The 23,213-nt window shown below is 48.1% G+C and overlaps 1 pseudogene; it reads right to left on the reverse strand.

Moving 5' to 3' along the window:
* Positions 1-7,048: 7,048 nt before the first annotated feature.
* On the reverse strand, positions 7,049-11,489 carry LOC140221517 (uncharacterized; annotated as a pseudogene).
* Positions 11,490-23,213: the final 11,724 nt, after the last annotated feature.

Raw genomic sequence — 23,213 nt, forward strand, 5'->3', positions numbered from 1 at the left:
TAGTGTATGTACTCCTGGGTTGGCTCAGGAAGTGATGGATCGACCCACTTGGCATAGCAGCAGTTTCTTTCATCAAGATAGGTCTGAACGTGATGTTAGTTTGAAGCACGAGAAGCTTAGGAAGAGTAATAAAGTAATAACTTTACTCACCAACCCATACGGGCATCGAAAGAAATGGCGACACCCATCACCGTAGCCATCATAGAGCTGGACAACACAACGCACGCCATGGTGACACATTGGCCACGCATCCTGGTGGTCGTCATAAAGTCTAAGGGAGTTTGGAGGAGCATGGTTAGCCCTGTCCTCCAAAGGGAACTTGTCGAGGGGTGCCTCATACTTTGTTGGACTAAAAGAACCTAACCAAGTGATGGTTGGAATAGGAGCACCCCCTCCTCTTCCCCTCCTCCCACGACCTCTCCCTCTTGCGGATGCCATAGTTCTTACTCATGCTTAGTGGGAGGATATGGGAGTCTTTCCTATTGCTCAGTGGCATGGAAGGATTTGGGAGAGGGAGGTTCAATGTAAGGAGTGCTAAGATGAAGACGCGCTGCGCCCCCATGTGCTTAGTACACCATCGTGTTCAATCATCCTGAGAAATGGTACATATAGCCTTTGCAGGTGCAGGGACGTAAGTGTAAGTGTGGAGTCCTATCCGCCTGAGAAGGCATCACGTTTAGGATCCTTGCAGTCTATAGTGTAGCCTTTTCAGTGAGGGTTCGCGTCAACAGTATATAGTGTAGGCTTTTCAGTGAGGGTTCACGTCAATAGTTTGTAGTGTACGCTTTTCAGTGAGGGTTCATGTCAACAGTGGAAACCACTGTTTGAGTACTGTACTTGTCACAGAGTAGTGTAATTGAAATAATGTGGAATCTTAGTACTCGATGAAAGGAGATGAAATGTTATAATAGTAGAGGACAAGTAACGTTCTATTGGATGAACCGGGGAAGTTTTCCCTTCCTCGCTATTTTTGAGGAAAATTCTACCTCCTGTTGCTCCATTTTCTTTTGTCGTTCTTCTTCCTGGAGGAGCTACGCCTGACGAGCTTCGAATTCTTCCTCCCGCCGTTTGAGTGCTACCTTTTGAGCACCTAACTCCTCATGCCATCTCTGCAGTTGATCCTCCTTGACCTTCAAACGGATTTGTTGTTGACGGACGTGTCATTCTTCCTCAAGCCGAGCAGCACGTGCCGCGTCTCGAGCTGCTTCCATCCTTCCGTAGTATTGAGCTTTGGTCTCCAGCTACACTGGCCAAAGGGACAGCCCCCTCTAGGCCTAGCGTCTATCCATTCCATGAATGTGCATGCCTGCATGTTCACTCGTTATTAGTTAAAGGAACCGGTACATGTAGAAAACGTATGTAAAATGTTTATGAATGGATGTACTGACCATAAAATTATCATCAATGTCGGGACACTTGAAATACATACACCCCTTCTTCCCCCTGGGTCTATCATTCTTGCATACCTGCAACCATGCACGGAAGCTGCAATGGCATTTGGGGCGCTCATTCCATGGTGGAACCCCATTTCGCTCTTGCCTCCACAACGACATTTCTTGGAGGGAGATGCAACCTCACTGCAAATAGTGGATTCAGGTTGGGTAGTGTTAGTAGTGTGTTTGAACGTTGACTGAACGTCTCATATATAGAACACTATTGAGATGGTCCATGGACTATGTCCATAATGGCAAAGGGAAAACAACATGCATGGACATCATAGCATGCACCGTTCTAGTTATCAATGTCTCTGCACCAGCTTACTTGGGAGAGGTGGGGCCCGACCTAGGTGAAGTGATGTCTTGACCAGACGAGCTTTGCCAAGAGGACTGAGGAGAGGGCGAGCACGCCCACTTTCTAGTAAATAGCCTACGGAGTTACACTCTAGTGATTCAGGAGCCTGGGCATCGTGGATGATTTTTTTGTTGCAAGCATCGAAATGTACACAGCACAGACTGGATAATATCGTAGCCTGCACCGGCCTACATAAGATAAAGTAGGTCCTATGCACTAATTGCGTCCTCGCTTGAAACGAGGCTCACCGCGACCACGACCATGCCTCGCTGTAACACCTCGTGTTAATGACAACCTAAGGATGTCAATAAGAAGTTGATGATGATTTTTGGAGCAAAAGGAGAGAAATTGACTCAAAGTCAAATTCAAGTCGAATTTGACCAAAATTTGTAATTTGAAATTTAGATTCCGAAAAATGTTTAAAACTCAAGGGAATGAAGTTGGAGACTAATCCTAGCCTTAAACTCCTCAAAAATGCAATTGAAAAAGAGAAACAATGGAGTTACTATTCCCTGTCCGAAAATAGGAAATTCTAAAAAACATAATAAGTACCCGACTTTGGAATTGATTTCTGCCTAATTTTCCAAGTAAGTGGACAAAGGTGTCTAAACAGTAGTGAAGTATGATCTTTGGACATGTTTAGTAGGATGTTGTTGATCAGAGAAAGTGGAGGGATCAAATTTAAATTAGGACTCAAAGTCAGTACTCTGGCAGTTTCGGCCTAGCTACTGAACTGAATTTTTCTTAAGTCAGAAAACAGCAGTGAGTGATCATGTTTGGAGCAAAAATTCAGAAAAATGTAGTACAAAAGGTATATGAGTTCATGTGCAAAATGGAATCCCTGTTAGTTGTAGAGCATGAATAGTTAATGGTTGAACTATTTGGAGCAAGATTTAGCTACTCAAATTAAGTCAAAAGGAGGGCAAATGGCACTGTTACAGTAACTGTCGGACTAAACCAAATTCAGAAAAATTCAGTTCAGCTTGGACTTAGAGCTTAAAGATCTTGACCTTAGAGCGATTATCTCGGGTGAAAGCCAATATATCAATTGAAGAATTTGAGTTTATCTACAAGTTTGCCTAAAGGACTTTGGGGTTGTAGGATTTGAAATCAACCGTTTTGAAGGATTGAACTTTCAGAGTAAGAGAGGGGGGGGGGGGACGAACAGCAAAGCAGAGACATGTTGCTGCCAGCACTTCCGCCCATCATCCAGCTTGGTGCATAGGGCCACCTCCTCACCCATGCAAGTCTACAGCTAGGCCACGGTGGCACTCATGCAAGCGGTGAAAATTTTGTATATTTACACCTCCCGCCGCTGCTCTCATCTGTTTACTGCGCTACAATTTTTTACCGCCGCAAGCAGAGCTCCTGCCGCCGGCCGATTTCCACCGCTTCACCGCCTCTCGCACCAATTCCTTTCACCTACATCCCCACCAATACCTTCCTGACCACCGTGCCTACTCGTTGTCCAACTTCCCCGCCGGCGAGCTCTTAGCTGCCGCCGTTTCCGTCCGCCGCCGCCTAACTTCCTGCTCACGGTGAGCTCTTCCTTGCCACCGCTTTCCCTCCGTGTGGTAAGCCTTGGGTAAGTCCGTAGTTCGCTAGGAAGCCGTAGGAGTAGTCAAAAGGCCGCGTTGGTGTTGTTGTCGTGCTGGTTCACGGCCGGCCGCCGATCAAGCCGCCCGCCGCCATGGAGAGGCTAGCTCCGGCTGTCTCCCGAGGGGGCGCCGCTACCCACAGGTGCGCCGTGGTCTGGGGATGCCTCCCCAGCCTGACCCTGTCGCCGCGGGGGCACCGGCCGTCGAGCTGCACCACCCCTGCCGCGCCCTATTTTTGGCGCAGGGGAGAAGAAGAAACTGGCGCCGGGGGCCCGCGCGTCAGAAGAAGAGGGGGAAAGAGAAGAAGGGCCGGCGGGTGGTTTAAGGAGAAGGAAGTGGGCCGGTGAAGTAGGCCCATGCGCCGGGGAGATAGGAGTAGGAGTGAAGGTGGGCTGGTGGGCCGGCGAGTAGAATAGGGGGGTAGAGTCGGTCCAGCAAGCCCGGCAGAGAGAGAGGTGGGCCGGCGGGTAAGGAAGAAAGGGGGAGTAGGTGGACCAGTGCTGCGGGCCCAGTGTGAGTGAGAGAGGGTAGGGAGGAGGCGAGTGAGAAAAGTTGGGCCGGGGTTTTTTTTGGATAATCTTAGGTTTTCTTTTTTTAGATAATTAGAGTAAATTCAGTCTTCATCATTTAAATCACAGGAATTTCTAGGAGTATCCAAAATTAGTGCAACCAATTTTGTTAGGATTGTTTTATTTTCCTTTATGCATTAAAATTTTTATACCTTTGGAAAAATAATAAAACTTAGGTATTTATTTAATGCCTTTTCATTAAGGTATTTAAATAAATGCTTAACCTTTATTAAATGCATAAAATATTGAATAATGTTTTCATATTCACAAATTATTATTAATACATAGGAATTAGGTTTTGAGAATTAGAAAATATTTATAATGTTTTCTAAAAATAAAAGAAAAGGCCTAAGGTAGGATTAGTAAAGGAAATAAAAGTGGTGGGTTAATCTTTTTGGGTAAATGTGTCTTGGCTTGCAACTTTATCATGATAAGTTGTGTAGTCACGTGTTGGCTTGCAACTTTATCATGAAGGAAAGTTGTATAGTCTTGTATTCAAAAAGTTGCATTACTAACCCCTGCATGTACTGTATCATAGACGTCGAAGCACCAGAAGGGGAATTCTTGGAATTATCTGAAGGACCTTCAGAATTTGAGGAGATCGTTGAATTGATCCCCTATGAAACTAGTCCGTCGGACAACGCTAATATTTTTACAGATCAAGGCAACCCCCGGTGCATCTATACCTATCTATTTTGAAGTTATTATTTCATGTGTCCAATTATTGGTTACTTTCCATATGAATGCATTAAATCTATGAGTTGATTGAAACCTATTCTTGTGCATGATCCTACCTTGTCTTAAGAACATCTTTGCCACTTGTTCAATAATTAGTAATTAACCCATGCTTAGCAATGCTTAGATACTTTATGTAGCTTGGTTACTTAACTCTAAGGTAAATTGTTGGGTCATACATCCTAGTTAAGGAAAACTAGCTTGGAATTTTGAAAAAGAAGATAGAAGCTAGATATGTTAGTTCTGTCTGCTAGATTAATTGGGTTAAGGCCCGATCATTGTCTTAACCTTTGATCAAGTGAATATCACCTGGTTGCTTACTAGGTATGGAACCAGTAAAGCCTGGTAGGTTAGTAGACTCTCTGATCGGGAATATTTCGTACCCGTGCTTGGCGTGCTGGAGAATGGCAGGGGCGTAGCGTGAAACTCACATGGAGATCGGGCCAGACGTGGGGTCCCATGTGGGGGTGCGTCCCTGGGTTCGGGTAGTCTTATTCCCAATCTTTGGGTACGCTAATCGAAAGGTCGTTATGTACAACCTGAACAGTTGTACATAGCTGGTGGTCAGGGTGCTCTCCTGCAGGATGTAAATTGATCCGGATCGCCGCAATTCTCGGTTATGAATGCACTTGATCACCGTTAAGCATCGTAGTGTAATCCAGTGAATGCAATGTCTTTCTGAAATTAATGTGTTGTATGACTTAATTTTCCCACTGAGTGCAAAAACATTTCTTTTTCGCCATCTAGACTGGTTAGGTAACAACTCAATTTGAATTAAAAGACAAAGTTAAGGTTTCACTTATAGTAAGCTCTTTTAGCAAAATGTGAGTCAGCCAGTACACTAAACAGCTATCATTCAGCTCCGGAAAAGTTATTATATTGGTTAGTCAGGTTAGTCTTGCGGAGTACCCCGTACTTAGGGGAATCCTTCGTTGCTATTTCAGAGCCGCAACAGGAGTCCGCTGAGGAAGAAGCCCCGAAGAACTAGGGTATTTTTACGAGTCTCGTAATACCCTAGAAATAAAACTTCGATGTTTATCTTTCCCTGGACTGGTTTATGTTTTAAACTCTTAGAACCGCTCTAACCTGCATTATTAAGTTTGTTTCAAACTATGGTCTGTAATAATTCGTACCCCGGTATGTATGTAAAAATGTAATGTTTCTTGATGCCTTCCCATCATGGAAGCGATCCTGGTGTATGGCTATGACACACGTCGTGGAGCTTTCCAGGAGTCCTAGGTACACTCGACGGACTACCGGACTTATGCTGTTTTAAGTGCGTTTCGGATAATTGCTGTTCCGACAGCGATTACGCGCACTTAAACCAGTTTAAGTTGGGTGGTTCCGCCACACTCGCTGCCCGCTGCGCTGCTCTGATCTGGTACTGGTCGTACGTGAAGGGCTCCGGAGGGGCAACATCGCGAGGCGGACATCCTGGTGCGGCCGTAGGTGGTGTCGCAAAGTCCTGGGTGACACCCTGTGTAGCAGGCATGGGGGCGTCCACCAACTGCAAAGGACCAAGCTTGTAAGCGTCGAATTTGAAAAGATCGTCCATCCATGCCGAGCTCGACCTCTGTCCCTCCTCCTCGACGGAGTCCTCCGAAGCTCCTCCACGGTCTGTGAACCCTGTTATGGAACCAAGAAAATATTATTGTAACTTTTTTCATGTATTTAAAATGGAATAGAAAGCATGTATTCATGATACACCGAGGTTGTGTATTTTTGTACTCGGGGAAGCTGAAGATAGCCTCGCTCCACTGTAAACTCGGTACATCTGTGGGGCTGTGTTACAAAATTAAAGGTTAGTACGAGGAATTGGATAACATTTTGTCAATGGAAAATGAGAAAGTAGCGAACACGTACCTATTGGGGTCACGTACTGCGGAACATTCGACGTACCGGGGGGACATACCAACACGGTGCTAGTGGGACAGTCGACGGTGGACGAATGGGTGGCTAAGAAGACGTACTGGGCTAGTGAGTAGGAGCTGGAGAGGACGAAAAGGGGTAGGCAGCTTGTGGTGGAATCACGACGTCCGCGCGACCTCCATGGCAGCTGACAGCCCTCAAGAACCTACTGCAGATGCCCAATGCCCTCTTGTACAGCATCTCGTGGTCCCTCATAGTCATGTCATAAACGTGCTCGACGTCGTACCTCCATGACGTCTCGACCTCTGCAATAATGTCGTACTTTTGGCAAGGACATAGTTCAAGTTAGGCATACCACATGATGCAGTTTGAATAAGAAATGATGCAGAAGCTTACCACGACGTTGAACTTCACATCCCTCAAACGCGGGTACGTCTGCATCACAGGCGCGGTCTCCGTCGGTGGCTGGCTCAGAACGTACATGACTCACTCCCTGGTCCTCGGCACGAACCACTGCAGGTACGCTGCGAAAGCATCATCGTCATGTGGACGGTCCTCGTGCACCACCTCCTCCGAAGCGGCCACCCACATCTCAATCCACGGAACCATCCTCAAACCCCACAGGGTCGTAGGCCCACCACCACCCTGATGGGTCCACCTAACATAACCATCGTGTAATGGGTTAGAGTAACAAAAAATGTCTATTACAAGGAGAATGATTGGGTGGGGTGTACTTGGGAACGGCGGCCGGGACGACATGAGTTAAAGGGACCGGGGAGTACTAGTACCGGCCAAATTGCCTCATCACATGGTGCACCGCGTACTCCTCGACGTGGATGTCGTAGACCAGTGGCCTCATGGTCATCCAGTAGTCCATGTCCCGAAGGCACAACAGAGAGAGCCCATGGGAGGCACGAGCGTGCACCTCCGCTGTGGTGTAGGGTCTCCACCTCACGTCGGTGTGCGTCAAACTAACCGACGAAGTCAGGTTACGACTTCTTCGTCTGCACCCCAACCCACGATCCATACAAAAAAATTCACGAAAAGGTTCACTAATCGAAGCATGAAAGCATGCATCATATGAATTGAGTAATTGTAGGTGTAGTACCGTACCTTCCTAAAGCACCACAATGACCCCATCGTGGGTATGTCGACGTCATCGTGGTCGAAAGGCAGCTCCGGGTAGGGGGCCATGTTAATCTGTGGCCGACCTATTGGGAAGCGCTCGTACGACCACAACTGAAGTAGCAACGGGCAGCCAACAAAGATGGGCTCTACTGAGTCTACCTTGCAGCAGCCCGTGCAAAGGCCCCTGTAGGTCGCTTCCACTACAGCTAAACCCCAGCTGTACTGCGGAACCTCATCGAGTGGGGCCTCCGCAATGGCCTTTGCGTAAGGAAGTAGGTGCTTAGGCATCGAGTTCCCTTGTGACGTACAAAACATGATCCACCTGAAAAGCCACAGCAGGTACACCTCCAAGTGCCACGCAACTGTGGCGTTGTCGGCGTCGTCTCTCATGTACTTAGCCTGCGCAACAATAAAAGTTAGTTGACAAATTGACAAAAGTTAGATAAAACGATATGGAAAGTCAGGTAACTAAGTACTCACACTGAACTACATGAGCCACTTCTTTGGGGGCCCGTGTGTCGTGCTGAAGGTTCGGTACGGCTCGGCCCGATCGTTCCGCTGAACGTGGGCAAACCGAGCCAACAGCTCCTCACGCCAGCTAACTGGCACGTCCACCACGACAACGGCCTTCCCGGCACAAGGAAGCCCAAGTAGGAGGGAGACGTCCTCGAGTGTCGAAGCCATCTCACCCATTGTGAGGTGGAAAGTGTGCGTCTCGGGCTGCCAACAGTCCAGAAGAGTTGCTAGCAGTGACATGTCGAAGTGGAACCATGTCGACTTCTCCACCCCCTTCGTGTCAACGTCTCCCTTAACCAACCTTGCTAGAGGGAGGAGGCCCGCAGCGCGTAACGTATAGCATGCATACCATTTATTAGTTCAAACAACGTAATGTTAGAACTTTCCATTTATTTAACTAAGTAGGACATACCTCAGAATCCAAGGGGCGTCGATTGGCATCGTCGAAAGCGGGACACGTGCCCGAAGCGTGCCCAACCTCACACCCCATACGGCTGACACGAACGACCTGTGAAGACCGTCCAAGGTAGGATTGAGCAACTCAGGGGTCTGATACCCCTCTGGAACCTGTTGTGCCATACCTGGAACATGAAAAATATAAGTACGTGCTGAAAATAATAACAGAGGCAAAACGTAAATGAAACAAAATCCACTAGACATGAGATATTGCAAAGGTAGCGTAAATGAAATAGTACACGATATGCAAATATTACAATATCTTACTACTACAACTTAGGTTACAATCCACGATATAATAAATACAGGAGACTCTCAACATACAAAAAATGTCATGAATGACATTACATATGACAAGGTTTGCCTAAGTTACGAGTTCACAAACATACAACACCATGACTTCACAAACATAAAACACAACGAGTTCACAAACATCCAAGACATGAATCACAGAAGTCCGTCATTGTTGCTACGTGCACGACGAGCCCGACCATGCGCTACAACATTTGCATCACCGCTTGAAGGCCCAGCTTGGCTACTCCCACCTCCATATGTTGTTGCAGGGCAGTTCTTGTAGGTGTGACCGACTTCATGGCACTTGAAACAGAGGCGGACATCAGGATCGGCTTCAGATTGATCCATGTTGTTTTGGATGCGTCTTTTCTTGCATTGCCCGACCCCTTGGAACATTTCTGAATCAGGGTTAGGAATGTAGCGCGCGGCATTACCAGGATTGTTTATGAAGTTTCCTAATAAACGAAATCCATAAATCTCATTCCTCCAAATGTGCCATATAGTTTCCTTCAGGAAGTAATGTGGCACGAACCGACGAAGCTGAAGTCCTCCTACCTCGATGCATGCAACAATGATATGGGTGCAAGGCCTGTGTAGCAACCTTGGCTTCTGGCAAGAGAAAACACACCCTTCATTACTGATGGTGCACTCATGTGTGTGCTTATTGCGCCTCCCCCCAATTGACCTTTGTCCCTACAAACAATCTGGAACCGTCATTCCACGGCTCCAACTTCATTGACATGATGCTTATAAACCCTCTTAATCGCCTCCTTTATATACTTTGTCATCTTGTACCCATAAATTTTGTAATTGTTGTGCATTGAGTTATCAGCGTCATGGTACCTTTCCTTGAAGTACTTCATGGTGCGGTACAGAAAGAATTCCACGATACCAACAAGGGGCAATCCTCGAACACCGCGCAGGATCCAATTGTAAACCTCAGCTAGGTTTGTAGTCATTATTCCCCACCGAGCACCTCCCTCATCATAGAGTAATGCCCACTTTTCCTTCGGCTCATGCTCAATCCACTGTGAGAAGCTCTTGATGGACCTTCCTTGTCTTCGCCTGATATTCAGACCATCGAGTCCGACGTGCTCCCGAGACATAGGGAGGTCGGCCTCGCTATTTACTGGCTTCTTGCCTAAATCTTCGGATTGTTTCTTTGTAAGCTCATCAAGTTTCTTCCACAGCAGGTTGAATTTCCTCTTCTGATTCTGGCTGCATAGCCGCTTGAACATTTTCATAAGGGACTTGTTCTTGAATTGACTATGGAAGTTTGCACCCATATGCCTCATGCATCACCTACTCTTCAAGTCCGTCCATATCGGTATCCTGAAATGCTGCACACTTCCATTATGTAGATCTTCGATTGCCTGTAGAATGCCTTTGTGCCAATCATGAATTAGACAGACACCGTCCATGTCCTTCACAATCATCTGCTTCACCCTCTCCAGGAACCAATACCAGCTATCTCCAGACTCCTTCTCTACAAAGGCGATCGCCAACGGCAACACCTGATTGTTACTGTCAGACCCAATAGCTGTCAAGATTGTACCTTTATACCTTCCAGTCAGAAATGTGCCATCAATGAAAATGACTGGGCAGCATTGCTGAAAAGCCTCAATGCAAGGATCCAAGGCAAGGAATGATCGCTGCACGACCTGTTTGCCTGAAAACTGAGCACATAGATAGGCTTTCAGGTCGTAACAGCTTCCTGGGTTCCTTTAGCATATGGTGTGAAATAGGAGAGGAAGGTTGTCATACGATGCTTCGTACGTACCCCACTTCATCTCCAACACCTTCTGCTTGGCTCGGTAGGCTTTGTTGTAGCTAATCTTGTACTTGAACTTCTTCTCCATGGCACAAACAATCGACTTGGGCTCGAAGCTGGGATTCTCCACTATCTGAGGATACATGTATTGAGCAACAAAATCAGTAGTGAGGTTGTGGTGTGTTCCTTCTAATTCATCCAGCAAACATTAGTGCTCAACCACTCTAGTCACCTCCCAGTAATCCTTCCACTTCCCCTTGTATGCGTGCATCCTAAATGGATAATTGCTTCTCACACAGCACACATCATACACCATCGGGTTGCTCTTCACTACCTTAAACTGACGCTGCAAAGATAAAGTGGACCATCGCTTCACAGCTTCCTTCACCTCATCCCCACTAAGGTACATAGCTCCCACGCAAACCTCATTCTCCCTGTACTCCCAAGGGATATTTTCCCCTGCATTGACCAGTAGGGCGGAAGGTCATAAGTTGATCAGTTCCGTGGGATAGGGTAAGCATCTTCCTCATCCGACGAGTCATCATCCATGGAATCATTAGCCTCTTGTCCTTCCCTCTCCACCTACTCAACTAAGTCAGGCATGTCTTCCCTCTGCATCTCCCTCTTCTGCTCCCTCTTCATGAATTTCTTCATTTGCCCATCAGTACTCTCCACACCTTCCTCGGCTTCAACTTCATCACCTCCCACATCTTCTTTCATTTGACTGCTAGACCCAGCCTTCATGAACACTTGACATACCATATGAGCGGTAAACCGCGCTTCATACAACCTTTTACATAAGCCCGATAGTTCTGGGTTCCTTCAAGCGAGATCAGCTCCCAAAAGTTTATGTCAAGCCATCTCCTCACTACATCCATAGTAGACACATCCACTTGATCTCTATCAAGAACAAAATCGTTACAAAGCCACCTGCATATGCCTCCCCAAATCCTCTCTCTTACTCTTGGTAAATACTTACAGAAAGATTGAAATACACTCAAATCCACCCCTTCTGGACCATAATATCTAACCTCCCTCGGACCATAGAATACTTGGAAATATAAACTTTTCGACATGCTTGCCAATACACACGGCACGAATAATGCAATCAATTAACTCGAACGACACTTACATTTCAATACACGGTCCAACCTAACGAACTAATTCATTTCATTTTACCAGGTCAATATACATGATACTATCATAGGTACAAAATATTACTGCATTAATGTAATCCTAAACAGCGGGTCAATATACGCAACAAGAACAAAAGTGTTAACTAAATCTAATAATTCCAACTACTACTGAAACAACTACATCCTAAATACCTATACATAATATAACCCTAGCATTGCAAATAATATTCATCTAAAATTAATCTATATAAATCAACAAACTAATTTTATTGTCAACTAAATACCTAAGCTAAATCCACTACTTTGACTTAGCTACATTTTCCTATATCTAAAATCCACTAGACTAAATAATCTACATTTTTCTATGTGTCATGTCCACTAAACTAACTACTAGATCTATCCACTACACTAACTAAACTAAGGGATTAAAAAAAATACCTCTAATGAAGCGACGAGCGGACCTTCAATCTCCACTCCCCTTCCCTACTCCCTCCCTCACTTTCTTTCTTTCCTTCCTTCCCTTCTCCTCCCTCCCTTCCTTCCTTCTCCTCTCCCTCCCTCCCCTCCCTTCCTCTTCTCTGTGGCTCTCGATCTGTCTCGGCAGGCGCAAAAGAAAGGGGCGAGCACCCCGAGTGGGTGCGGGCGCGCTTTTATAACGGCTGGTCTCGCCGGCTCATATGGTGGAAAGGCCTCACTTCCGTCATTTGAAACGGCAGCCCGCCAGTTCCGCCAACTCAAGCGGCGAAAGAGCCTCGAACCCCACGCCATGTCATCCCGTGGGTGGCCCACTGAGGGGGGGGTAAGCTGTATGCTGGGTGCTACCGCTGTTTCACCCGACGGTAGGTCCCCTTACCGCCGTTTCAATCGGCGATGCTCCTTTACCGCCGTTTCGTACGGCAGCATAGGTCTATTATTTCTGCAAATTAAAAAAGGTTCCTGGCCACTAGGTTGGGGCCTGGGGGGCTATGGAATCCGTCCGGGCCACCGGCCTACTTAGCGGCAGGGCCGAAATCCACCGGACCAACGGGCTTCATTACAACCTTGTATCATGTGAACATGTGTGGGCCAAAATTCATTACCGTTCCTAAGCCGCGCCTCCGGCCCGCCCGCCAATGCATTGATGGCCTGCGAGGCCGCGAGGAAGAAATGGGCTCAAAGTTAAAATGCATCGGTCCCGCACACCGCGAGTTCCTTCCTCCGCTCGGCTGAAACCCGACAAAGCAGGGGGGCTGGTCCACCTGATGGTCCTGAACTCCTGATCGCCGGCGGCAAGCGATGCAGTTCTCCGGCGCGGATAACGACGACAGGAGAGGAGACGACGCGGGGGCAGCCAACGACCACGTCCAGGCCGTCCGAATACTCTGCGCCGTCAGCGCTGCGGGCGTCCTGTCCCTAGTCCTCGTCTCGCACCTCGTGGCGCTCGACGGGCCCGCGCGGCTACTCGGTGGCCGCCGGCCGCAGCCGTCGCCAGCCACGACGATTCGACGACCACCCCGACGCAGCTCCGCCGAGCGACGGCGTACCGGCCCTGTTTTCACCTCATCACGTTCTTCCGCGTCGACAACCCCAGCAGGGTGTCTGACGCGTGCGTCGGGGGCGAGGGGCGCCACGGCCGTCGTGTCGCGCGACCGGGACGAGGTCGGCGTACGGCCACCGCGTCGCCGTTCTGCGCGGGCAGCGCGAGGTGGTCGTGGCGTGGCCGGCGCGGGCGATCCGGCTTCGGACCCAAGTAAATTTTCGTCAACAGCAGAAAGGAAATCACCAAGCATGCATGGAAAAGGTCTTCGTTGCAACTGTCTTAGGGCCCCTTATATTACCCCAAAACTAATTTAGGGAGAAAAAGGAAAAAAAAAACAGAGTCCAACGGTTCCCCTATTTTCCCCGCAAAGATACAACGACGCTAAAACACTCCCCCGTCACCTCGCATGTATCCGCGTCGCCACTCCTCCCCAATCGGCAGGCGGGTTTCCCGCGCGCAGAGCCGGTCCCGCCGAATTTTTTCGCTGCGCGCGCCAGTTCTGGGAGGAGGCAAGCGTCGGAGGCGCGAGCGGACTTCCGCGGCGGCGCGGGCGGCCTTGCGGCTGCGTCGCAGAGCCGGCCACTGATTCCTGCCTGAGTAGTTTACACCGCTACGGCAATCCCCGTGCGGAGGCGTCGATGGAGGCGGCGGCGAACGCCTGCGAGATCTCGCGCCTGCCGGAGGAGCTCCTCTCGGCGGCGCGGATCAGGTCCTTGGCCTGGAGGTCGAGCTGGCGGGAGGACGAGGCGTTGGCGGCGGCGGCGGGGTCGGAGGAGGAGGGATCCGAGACGGTGGCGGATGTTGATACTGTGTGTGTATATATACTCGTGTCGTGCGCAAGTTCCTCCTTTTCTCCAAGCAAAGGCATATCATCTTCACGACGTGACCTGACCGCCGGCGCCCGGCGGCATCCAGTATTCCGGTCCAGTTCTCCGGCAGTCCGGCATACAAAACCAAGATCTATCAAAGAAAACTCAATACTCATCGTCGTCGGCCGGCCTACGCGATACAGTTCCCGCGCACGCCTGCAGCGACGAGTAACGACCGTACGACCATGACGCCGGAGGACAAGAAACTCATCGTCCGGCTGTGCCTCCTGGCCACTCTGGCCTGTTCGAGCTCACCATCCACGTCAAGAACCCCAGCAGGCTGTCCCGCGACTGCGTGACCGCCGGCGCGACGGCCGCCGTGTCGTGCAACGGGGCCGCGGTGGCCGGGGGCGCCGTGCCGCAGTTCTGCGCGGGGAGGAGGGGGCAGCGCGAGGCCGTCGCCCCCGTGTGGGGCGTGGCCGTGGACGACGACCGGGCGGCGGCGGCGGCCAGCGCGCTGCGCCGGGAAGGGGCTGTGGTGGACGTGGCGGTCCGGGTGCCGCACGTCCACGTTGGGCATCGGTCCGTCCGGGTGCCGCACGTCCAGGATCGGACCCTCGCTTGCAGTGGCGTCAAGGTTGGAGGGGGCTCTCTCCCTGCACGAGCACAGATCCGTTGTAGACTTGTAGTGCAATTTCGAATGTATCGAAATCACTCGATCGTGTGGGACGGGGCGGCTCTTCATCAAACTTGATTGTCTTAGATAAATTTTTCGTTAGGTTTGTAAGCAAATCAAGGATTCAGACCCACGGGACTTAACACGTGGCATGCTATGTGTTTTCCTACATTGTATACAGATCAAGTTAGCTAGCTTGGAATTTTTTTTAATTTTAACCCTTTTAAATCTAAAACTTTAAAAGTAACCCCTCCCAATCTAAATTACCAAAAACTAGTCCTTTTGGTAGCGCCAAACGGTGTGGCGCGACTTATAACTGAGTCACGCTACATGTAATGGCATGATTAAAATGCCACGATGACGGGATCACCACGTGAAGCTGATGTGTAAAAATTGAGCATAAAACGGTCACGCCAAGTTGCGTGGCTGACAAAGCAGTCACGCCAGCGTTTATGGCGTGACCAGCACTGAGCTGGTTGCAGGTTGCTAGTTTGTATAGTAACCGCACAAAAATCAGTTCACTTAACCTTATTTCCTTTTATATTTTAATTAGCTAATGAGCTCTTAAATTCTTCAAACTTGGCAGTATAATACATGAAATGTATATGTTCCATTTTAAGTGTCGGTACTCTAAAATATGGTGTATAAATAAACTATCCAATTTATAAATAGGCTAAGTGATCTCGAGCTCAGCTTCAGAGTTTCAGTAATATCTGTCATGGTCAAAAACAGTCATAAGTTCAAACTTTGGACTCAGAACGTTTCGTTATCCTTAACTTCCCAAATACATTTACCATATATTCCTACTCAATTTTCAGGTGAGCTTTTCCAAAATTGATACATGAAATTTTTTTAAAACGTAATCCAAATATGTATAGTTATCACTATTTTCAGGACTTGTGAGATTTCTAGTCGAGGCTGAAAATAGTATAATTTGCCAACTTGGTGAGATTTCTAGTCGAGGCTGAAAACAGTATAATTTGCCAATTTGGACTTTGAGCTTTGAACTCTCATAGCTCTAAATCGTTGAACCATAAACCCTCCATGACAATGTGTATAATTTCAATGTGTATAATTTCTACTCCAACTTTCATGTTGTCCAAATTTTGAGTGTTTAGCCAAAATCCAAAAATCCACACCCCGCAACATGGCTAATTATCACATATCCAACACTTAGAAATTTCACCTAATGTTGGAGTCGACATGTTCATGCAGCTTGGACCAACAAATTGAAGTGTTTTTATCCAAATTTCACCATTTTCTTAATTCCAACTTTCACATTTGATCAAATTTCATCCTTTTTCAAAATTTCAAATTTGAAATTCACTCAAATTTGACCCTTTGCATGGTAATTAGCCTTAAGAGCATGGTAATTAGCTATAAGAGAATTAAAATCAGTCATCATGTTGTACTTTCTAGTCAAAGAAGTCATCATGTTGTAAAATAATGATTGCATATGCATTGTTGCCACTTGGGAAACAATAACACTTAGACTATTTTGAAATAGGATTTTTCATTATCTACAATATATTTTGGAGTGCAAACACTTAAAATGGAACATGCATACTTTATATATTATGTCTATCAAATTTGGAGAATTTAGGAGCTCATTAGCTAATTAAAATTTAAAAAGAAATAAGGTTAAGTGAACTGATTTTTTGTGAGCAACCTGCAACAAGCTCAATGCTTGTCGTGATGGCGTGACTCCTCAGTCACGCAACCAGACCGTTTCGTCTCATTCTCACATGTCATCTTCACGTGATGATCGCCGTTTTGTTCATTCTTACACGTCATCTCCATATGGTGACCGCACCATCGTGGCATTTTAGTCACACCATTGCATATGGCGTGACTCAGTTATAAGTCGCGCCACGTCGTTTGGCGCAACCAAAAAGGCTAGTTTTTGGTAATTTAGATTAGGAGAGATTATTTTTAAAATTTTAGATTTAAAAGGGTTAAAATTAAAAAAAATGCTAGCTTGTATGTAGGTGCAGATCCAGCATAAGGACTGGAGTGCCCCCTTAAAAATTTCAGCTCTGGATGAAGAGGAAGAATAAGAAAAAAAGACTAAGAAGAGAAAGAGAGGAGGAATAAGAAAGGGAAAATGAGCCCCCTTTGGATCTGCCCTGCTTGTATGCCTCTATATCAAATCACCTTCACTTAGCTAATAGGTATAAAACCAAGACGTCTAGCAACAGCTTCCAGCTAGGAAATATAGGACCCATTAACAATTAACGAACATAAGATCCTGATTATAGTTACAGTTTGAAATAAAAATGGAAAAATATACAGAATAAACAACAAACGATAGTAAGTAGAAAAATGAATGGAAGGATTAATTTGTGGGTTGGGCCGTATCAACAGCCGTGTCGTGCCAAGGAAGGAAGCTTAGAACGAGGAAGGACCGAGGCGGCGGATGCTGAGCGGGCGGGCGCAGCGCGGTAGGCCAGCCGCTGCTGGCCAGGGTGGTGGTGGAGGAGGCTGCGGGAGGAAACGGAGGTGGAAGATCTGGGAGGAGGAAGAAGGAGCCGTCGATCTGCTTATTGTGCTCTTCGGTATAGGTCTAAGTTGAGTAACTATCTGACTTGTGGAAGGGAGCTCCCCGTGCCGTTGTGCGCTAAGAGAATTCGTGCGAATCTACTTTTTCGTGAATGCGTACAACTTCGATCCGGCTTCTTCGGATCCGGGTAAACTTTCGTCAATAGCAGAAAGGAAATCACCAAGCATGCATATGGAAAGGTCTTGGTTGGAACCGTCATATACTGCGTATACATACATGTACTCGTGCAAAGTTCATCCGTTCTCCAAGCCAAAAAGCATATCATCACGACGTGACCTGACCTGACCTGATCGCCGGCTGCATTCATCACTCCAGCGATCCGATCCCCGCGCACGCCTGCAGCTAGCGACCGTCCATGGCGCTGAAGGACAAGAGATTAGTCGTCGCACTGTGCCTCCTGGCCATTCTGGGCATCGCGGGCATGGCAGCCTACTTAACTGCGCTCGCCAAGCTAGACCCCGCCGCCGAGTACTCGGTGGCCATCACCAGCAGCCTCCTCAGCAGGCTCGACTACGACGCGGCGGCACCGTCGCCGGCGCCGGCGCCGGCCCTGGCCCCCACAAGCGACGACTACGACTACGACTACGACTACGACTACGGCGACGACGGCTCCGTCACCGTCCCGGCCCTGTTCGACGTCACCGTCCACATCAGGAACCCCAGCAGGATGTCCAGCGCTTGCGTGGGCGCCGGCGCGACGGCCGCCGTGTCGTGCAACGGGACCGCGGTGGCCGGGGGCGCCGTGCCGCAGTTCTGCGCGGGAAAGAGGGGGGAGCGCGAGGCCGTCGCGCCCGTGTGGGGCGTAGCCCTGGACGACGACGGAGGGGCGGCGCTGGTGCTGCTGCCGCCGGCGTCCAGCGCGCTGCGCCGGGAAGGGGCCGCGGTGGACGTGGCGCTCCGGATGCCGCACCTCCACGCCGGCCGTCGGTACTCGTCGTACGTCCACGTTTGGACGCTCGTTTGCAGTGGCGTCAAGGTTGGAGGGGGGCTCGCTCCCTGCACGAGTACCTAGGATGTGTCGAATTCATCCTATCGTGTCGGAAGGGGATCTTCATCAAAAATTTTGGTTGGCTAGATACACTTTTTTTTTTGTTTTCAACCATTTGATGAGTCATCAATTGGACTTGATACACAGTTCAAGTCAGCAAAGCTTCTCAGGTTCTAGATTGAATAGGGCAATGTTTTTACGGTGCTCTTTCACTTCTTAGGTCGGGCAAAGCCTCGTAAATTTATGCTTCTATTTGTCTTAACAAAAAACAGAAAATGTGCTATGCATCTTTTGAAAAAAAAATGACAAATTTGTTGGTGTCATCTTTAATTTTTAATTAGTAGCTCCGGTGTGGATCTGAGTCGTGCGTTTAAAAAAAAAACTGATTGTAGCACATATTAGTTGACTGTGTGAGGCTAAACCGAACCATGCGCTGAGAAATCCGACCAAAGCACATAGTGGAAGTTAGGCTTCAGCGTGCCAGAAGCTAAATTGACCTTCAGAGAGGAGTAAAACTCAGTCGATTAAAAATTCTTTGTTGCACTTGCATATTGCTCTCACCCGCCAAATCCAGATCATTTTCCGGTTTAACCCGTACGTGAGGGCGCATGGCGTCCCGTGATTTTGCTGAACATTGGAGGAGGGGAGCCGGTGGAGCAGAAACTAATGGGTGGCTGAAATAGTCTTTTCCAGTCCCAGGGCCAGCGTGAACTGAAGCAGCAGCACACCTAGTAGCCAGCAGCCCAGCATGCAACCAACAGGGCATAGTTGGCTAGTACATACGGCTTCTTCTACAAATCGCAAGAAACACTTTCCTTCTCCATTTTTTATACGAATCCTCTCCTAGACCATGGAGGTAAAATTAGGAACAAGAAGGAGCATCCATCTTCCAATAATCGGAGTATAAAATTTGCAACAAACAGGAAAGACATCGGTAAACATAGAAGGTCCTACTTCATACCGTCAACAAATCCAAATCCTCTGTTTCACCTCTACATGTACACGCACAACACAATGCAAGTTCGTCAGCAAGCAGGCAAGGCGTGTTCACCTCTCGTTCCCAGGCACGCCTGCAATGGCTACAGGGGATCGGATCGGAGGATCTATCGTCGCCGAGACGCCGACGGTTCCTAAAGCCGGATGGAGACACTAACACGCATCTCGTATTGCTGCGTGATCGCTGTGTTGGTCGCGACGGTGACGGCCATCGGAGTTCTGCTGGTGGTAACCGCACCCGCCGAGTACTCGGTGGCCGTCGCCGCCGCCGCCGGCCTCCGCGACGACCCGGCCCTGCTCAGCCTCAACGGAGAACGGAGTACACTGCGAGAGTAGAGAGGCTACCGGTACGGAGGATACTTGAACCATATCGTAATATGTTATTTATATGAAATAGGACAACTATCCAAATTTAAAGTTTTCCAAATTCAAAACCACGCAAAAGAGAGCCCGTGGTTTTTGCCCAATACAGCCCAGTAGCCACACGCATCTCCTGCTTTTTCATCCTCCCTTTCACCATGGCCGCAAGCCCCGAGCCCGTGATTATTACGAGAAACAGAATTATCCCATTAAAAGTCATATGATAAATTTGTGATTGACCACCTCATCATTTCTCAAACTAAACACCCACGTCACAAGCTGCTTCGCTCAGAACCGACGGCGAGCTCCATCGTCGGTATCCGCAGGCAGCAGCTACCATTACTGCCGTCGTGAAATGCGCCATTTCCTTCCCATCGGCGGAAAGGTGACGAAGGTGGCCAACATCTGGTCCACAGGTCCACGATGCCATCATTCTGCTACCCAGCTCCGGGTTCTCGGATATAGTTTACTACTTGTCATATATTCCTACTCTCCATCTCTCTAAAAAAAGGACTACCTCCTGTAATGGTGTCAAAATAGTAAGTTCAGATCAAAAGTTTTCCATACTTCTCCATTTGATAAACCTTAGTAAGAATTCGATTTTCCATCGTACACATAATTAGGAGTAAGAGTCTCACAAACTTAAATTTTCGCCATGAACATATGAGCAAGTACTAGCTATTTGCATCTCATATATGATGGGCGTTCCTTCCCTTGGTTCCCCAGCTGATGACGCAGGATCGCCGCGTACGCTCGACGGCCGAATCACGGGACCAGAAAACGACGGGGGCTTCGTTGGGTTTCGTCAAGAACCGCAGGCGCGCACCAGAAATTGCTGCGCCAATATCTGCAAAAGGCAGAGGAATTATTGCCGCCACTACCAAGCATGCAAGCAAACTTGCACTACATTATGCACCAAATTTTGGTGCGTCGCTTGCATCAGCAGCTAGTGTAGGTCAGCGTCAACTGTCAGTGGCAATCATGAAAATGATGCTGTCGACCACCTGGACGATGTTCCATATATCATATATGCGTGATCCGTTACGGCCCTACAGAGGGGGAGGTGAACGGCCTGGGATTCGTAAATTCTTATCCATTGTACAGTCACGGGAATGAGGCAAATGGGATTTTTTTTGCCCCTTCATTTGCATGACGAAATAAAGCCCTGTTATAAAAACAAAGACATGAGAATGTGTAAATGTTGAAGCTAGAGGACACGAAAGATATGGTCACTTTACCCCCTTATTTTTTATCATTTTAAGATATATTACTAGAAAAGCCGCGCCCTCTACTAGACCCCGGCCTGTAATACGAGGCATAAAAAAAATTGAGAATGTCATATTCTTCTTAAACCAAAGACACGGCTTATTAGAGAAACGATGAGTTTTGACATAATACTTGGAGAATGTCTTGACCCTCTGGTTTACACGACGTGCAAGTATGTGCACATGAGATGCAGAAAGCACGTAGCTAGAATAGAACGAATCTTCATCGGAGCACAGATAGCAAGAATGAAGGTTCAGTTCAGTAAGAGATCATAAACAACTTTTACAAAAGAAGATAAAATCGGCAGTGCACTACATATTGTGCACATGAGGATACCAATATTGGAGTTCATAAAATCCCCACCCTCTTCATCACTATATCATCACCATAGACATGATCTTCAGCGTTGTTTAACCTCATCACTGTCAGAGCAGTTCTGGAAATTGTGATTTGTAGGAGCATCACAGTTCTCTGTATGTGTTTTTCATATTCCTCTAGTGTCATATGGTCCTGCATTTTCATATGGTGTGATATTCGTGCCTAATTTTCTTCAGTTGTGGGTTAAGCATGAGGCATGCATGCACTGTTGTAGAGGTGACGTAGATGAGCTTTTTCCTCCCTTCTCCACGGCATCCAGCGGCGTAGCATACTACCTAGTTCTTTTGGAGCGTAGCAACACGCACCTCTGTTAGTCGCCGCCAGCGCAGCAGCGTGGACTGCCGCGCTGATCCGGCCATCCTCACGAACGGCCTAGCGCTGCACGCGCACATGTACGCACATCCACGGGCGCCCGCGACATTGCGCCATGGCACGGCTCGACGCTCGCGGACTCGCCACATTCGCGCGACGGCTTCTCCGGCATGGCATCGCGCGCTGAACCCCGCGAATGGGGCAACGGGCCATGGGCCATGGCGTGCGCAGCATTCCGAGAATCCCAGTGGGCATACCCCGTGGTCCGTGGAGATGGAAGTTGCCAGCATGCTGTGCTGTCGCGTGCTGTCAGTTTTTCATGGGACGGTGCTAGAGGCGGGCACGACGGTGAAGACGTTGGAAGACGTAGGGAGCGTGAGGATCTCGTCCGAGGCTTCGAGGAGTAGGTTCGAAAGAGAACTGAGCCCTCCAGGACGACGATGAGGGGCAGGGCCGAGCCCCAGGCAAGTGCGCCCGGTGCGTTTGCACAGGGCCCCAAAATTTCTGGGGCCCACCAAACTGGCAGGGCAGACCTATAGGGCTATAGGCTATAGTTATGACGGCTCACCAGAGTCCATCCGTGATTCGTCCGTCGACCGTCGAGACTCGTCTAGACGCGGCGCGGGACTGAATCGGCATCGGCAGGATCGAGGCGACAGAGGCGTCACTAACCGGCAACCGCGACCCGTGTTAGGAACTCAGGAGTCAGGACTAGGGCTCCACCGCAGCACCGCTCCAGGCGATCAGCGGATCAGGCGTCAGGTGCATGACTCCTGCAGTTCGGCCAATTGCTTTTTAGGACCCTGTTTACTTCCTCCAAAATTCCAACTTTGGCACTATGCAAAAAGAAGATTCCCATCACATCAAACTTGCGGTACATGCATGGAGTTTTGTTGTATTTTGCGAGACGAATCTTTTGAGCCTAATTAGTCAATATTTGATAATAATTCATAAATACAAACGAAACGCTACAGTATGCTACAGTGATTTTGGTTGTCCAAAATTGGGCAACTAAACAAGGCCTAGTTTTCACCACGTCCCTTCAGTCTTTCTATTTGCCTGTCGGTTGCGCATCAGGAATATTAATCTGGTCCAATTAATTTTCAATATTTTAATCAATATTAATGGGTGATGGCTAATATAATATTGATCCATCTAGGTGTTCTGTTATCTTTGTTTTGGTTCTGAATTATCTAGTGTTTTAAGAGTCGAATAGGTACGGTTTTTGATATATCTTATTGTGATATATCATATATCTTATTGTGATATATCATATATCTTATTTATAGTCTTATTTTTTAGGAAGGTAGGCTTCATTTTTAGAGTTTGGCACAGGACCTCGATTTTTGCCGGCTCGGCCCTGATGAGGGGTGATCGGGAGGCGCGGAGGGAAAGATGGTGGAGACTTGAGGCCTAGGGTGAGGATGGGTAGAGGAAGAATTCACTACTCCACAACCCTTCATCACCGTTGGCTCCAAACTCATCA

The sequence above is a fragment of the Setaria viridis genome, chromosome 1 (genome assembly GCF_005286985.2).
Source record: "Setaria viridis chromosome 1, Setaria_viridis_v4.0, whole genome shotgun sequence".
In the NCBI taxonomy this organism is placed as follows: Eukaryota; Viridiplantae; Streptophyta; class Magnoliopsida; order Poales; family Poaceae; genus Setaria; species Setaria viridis.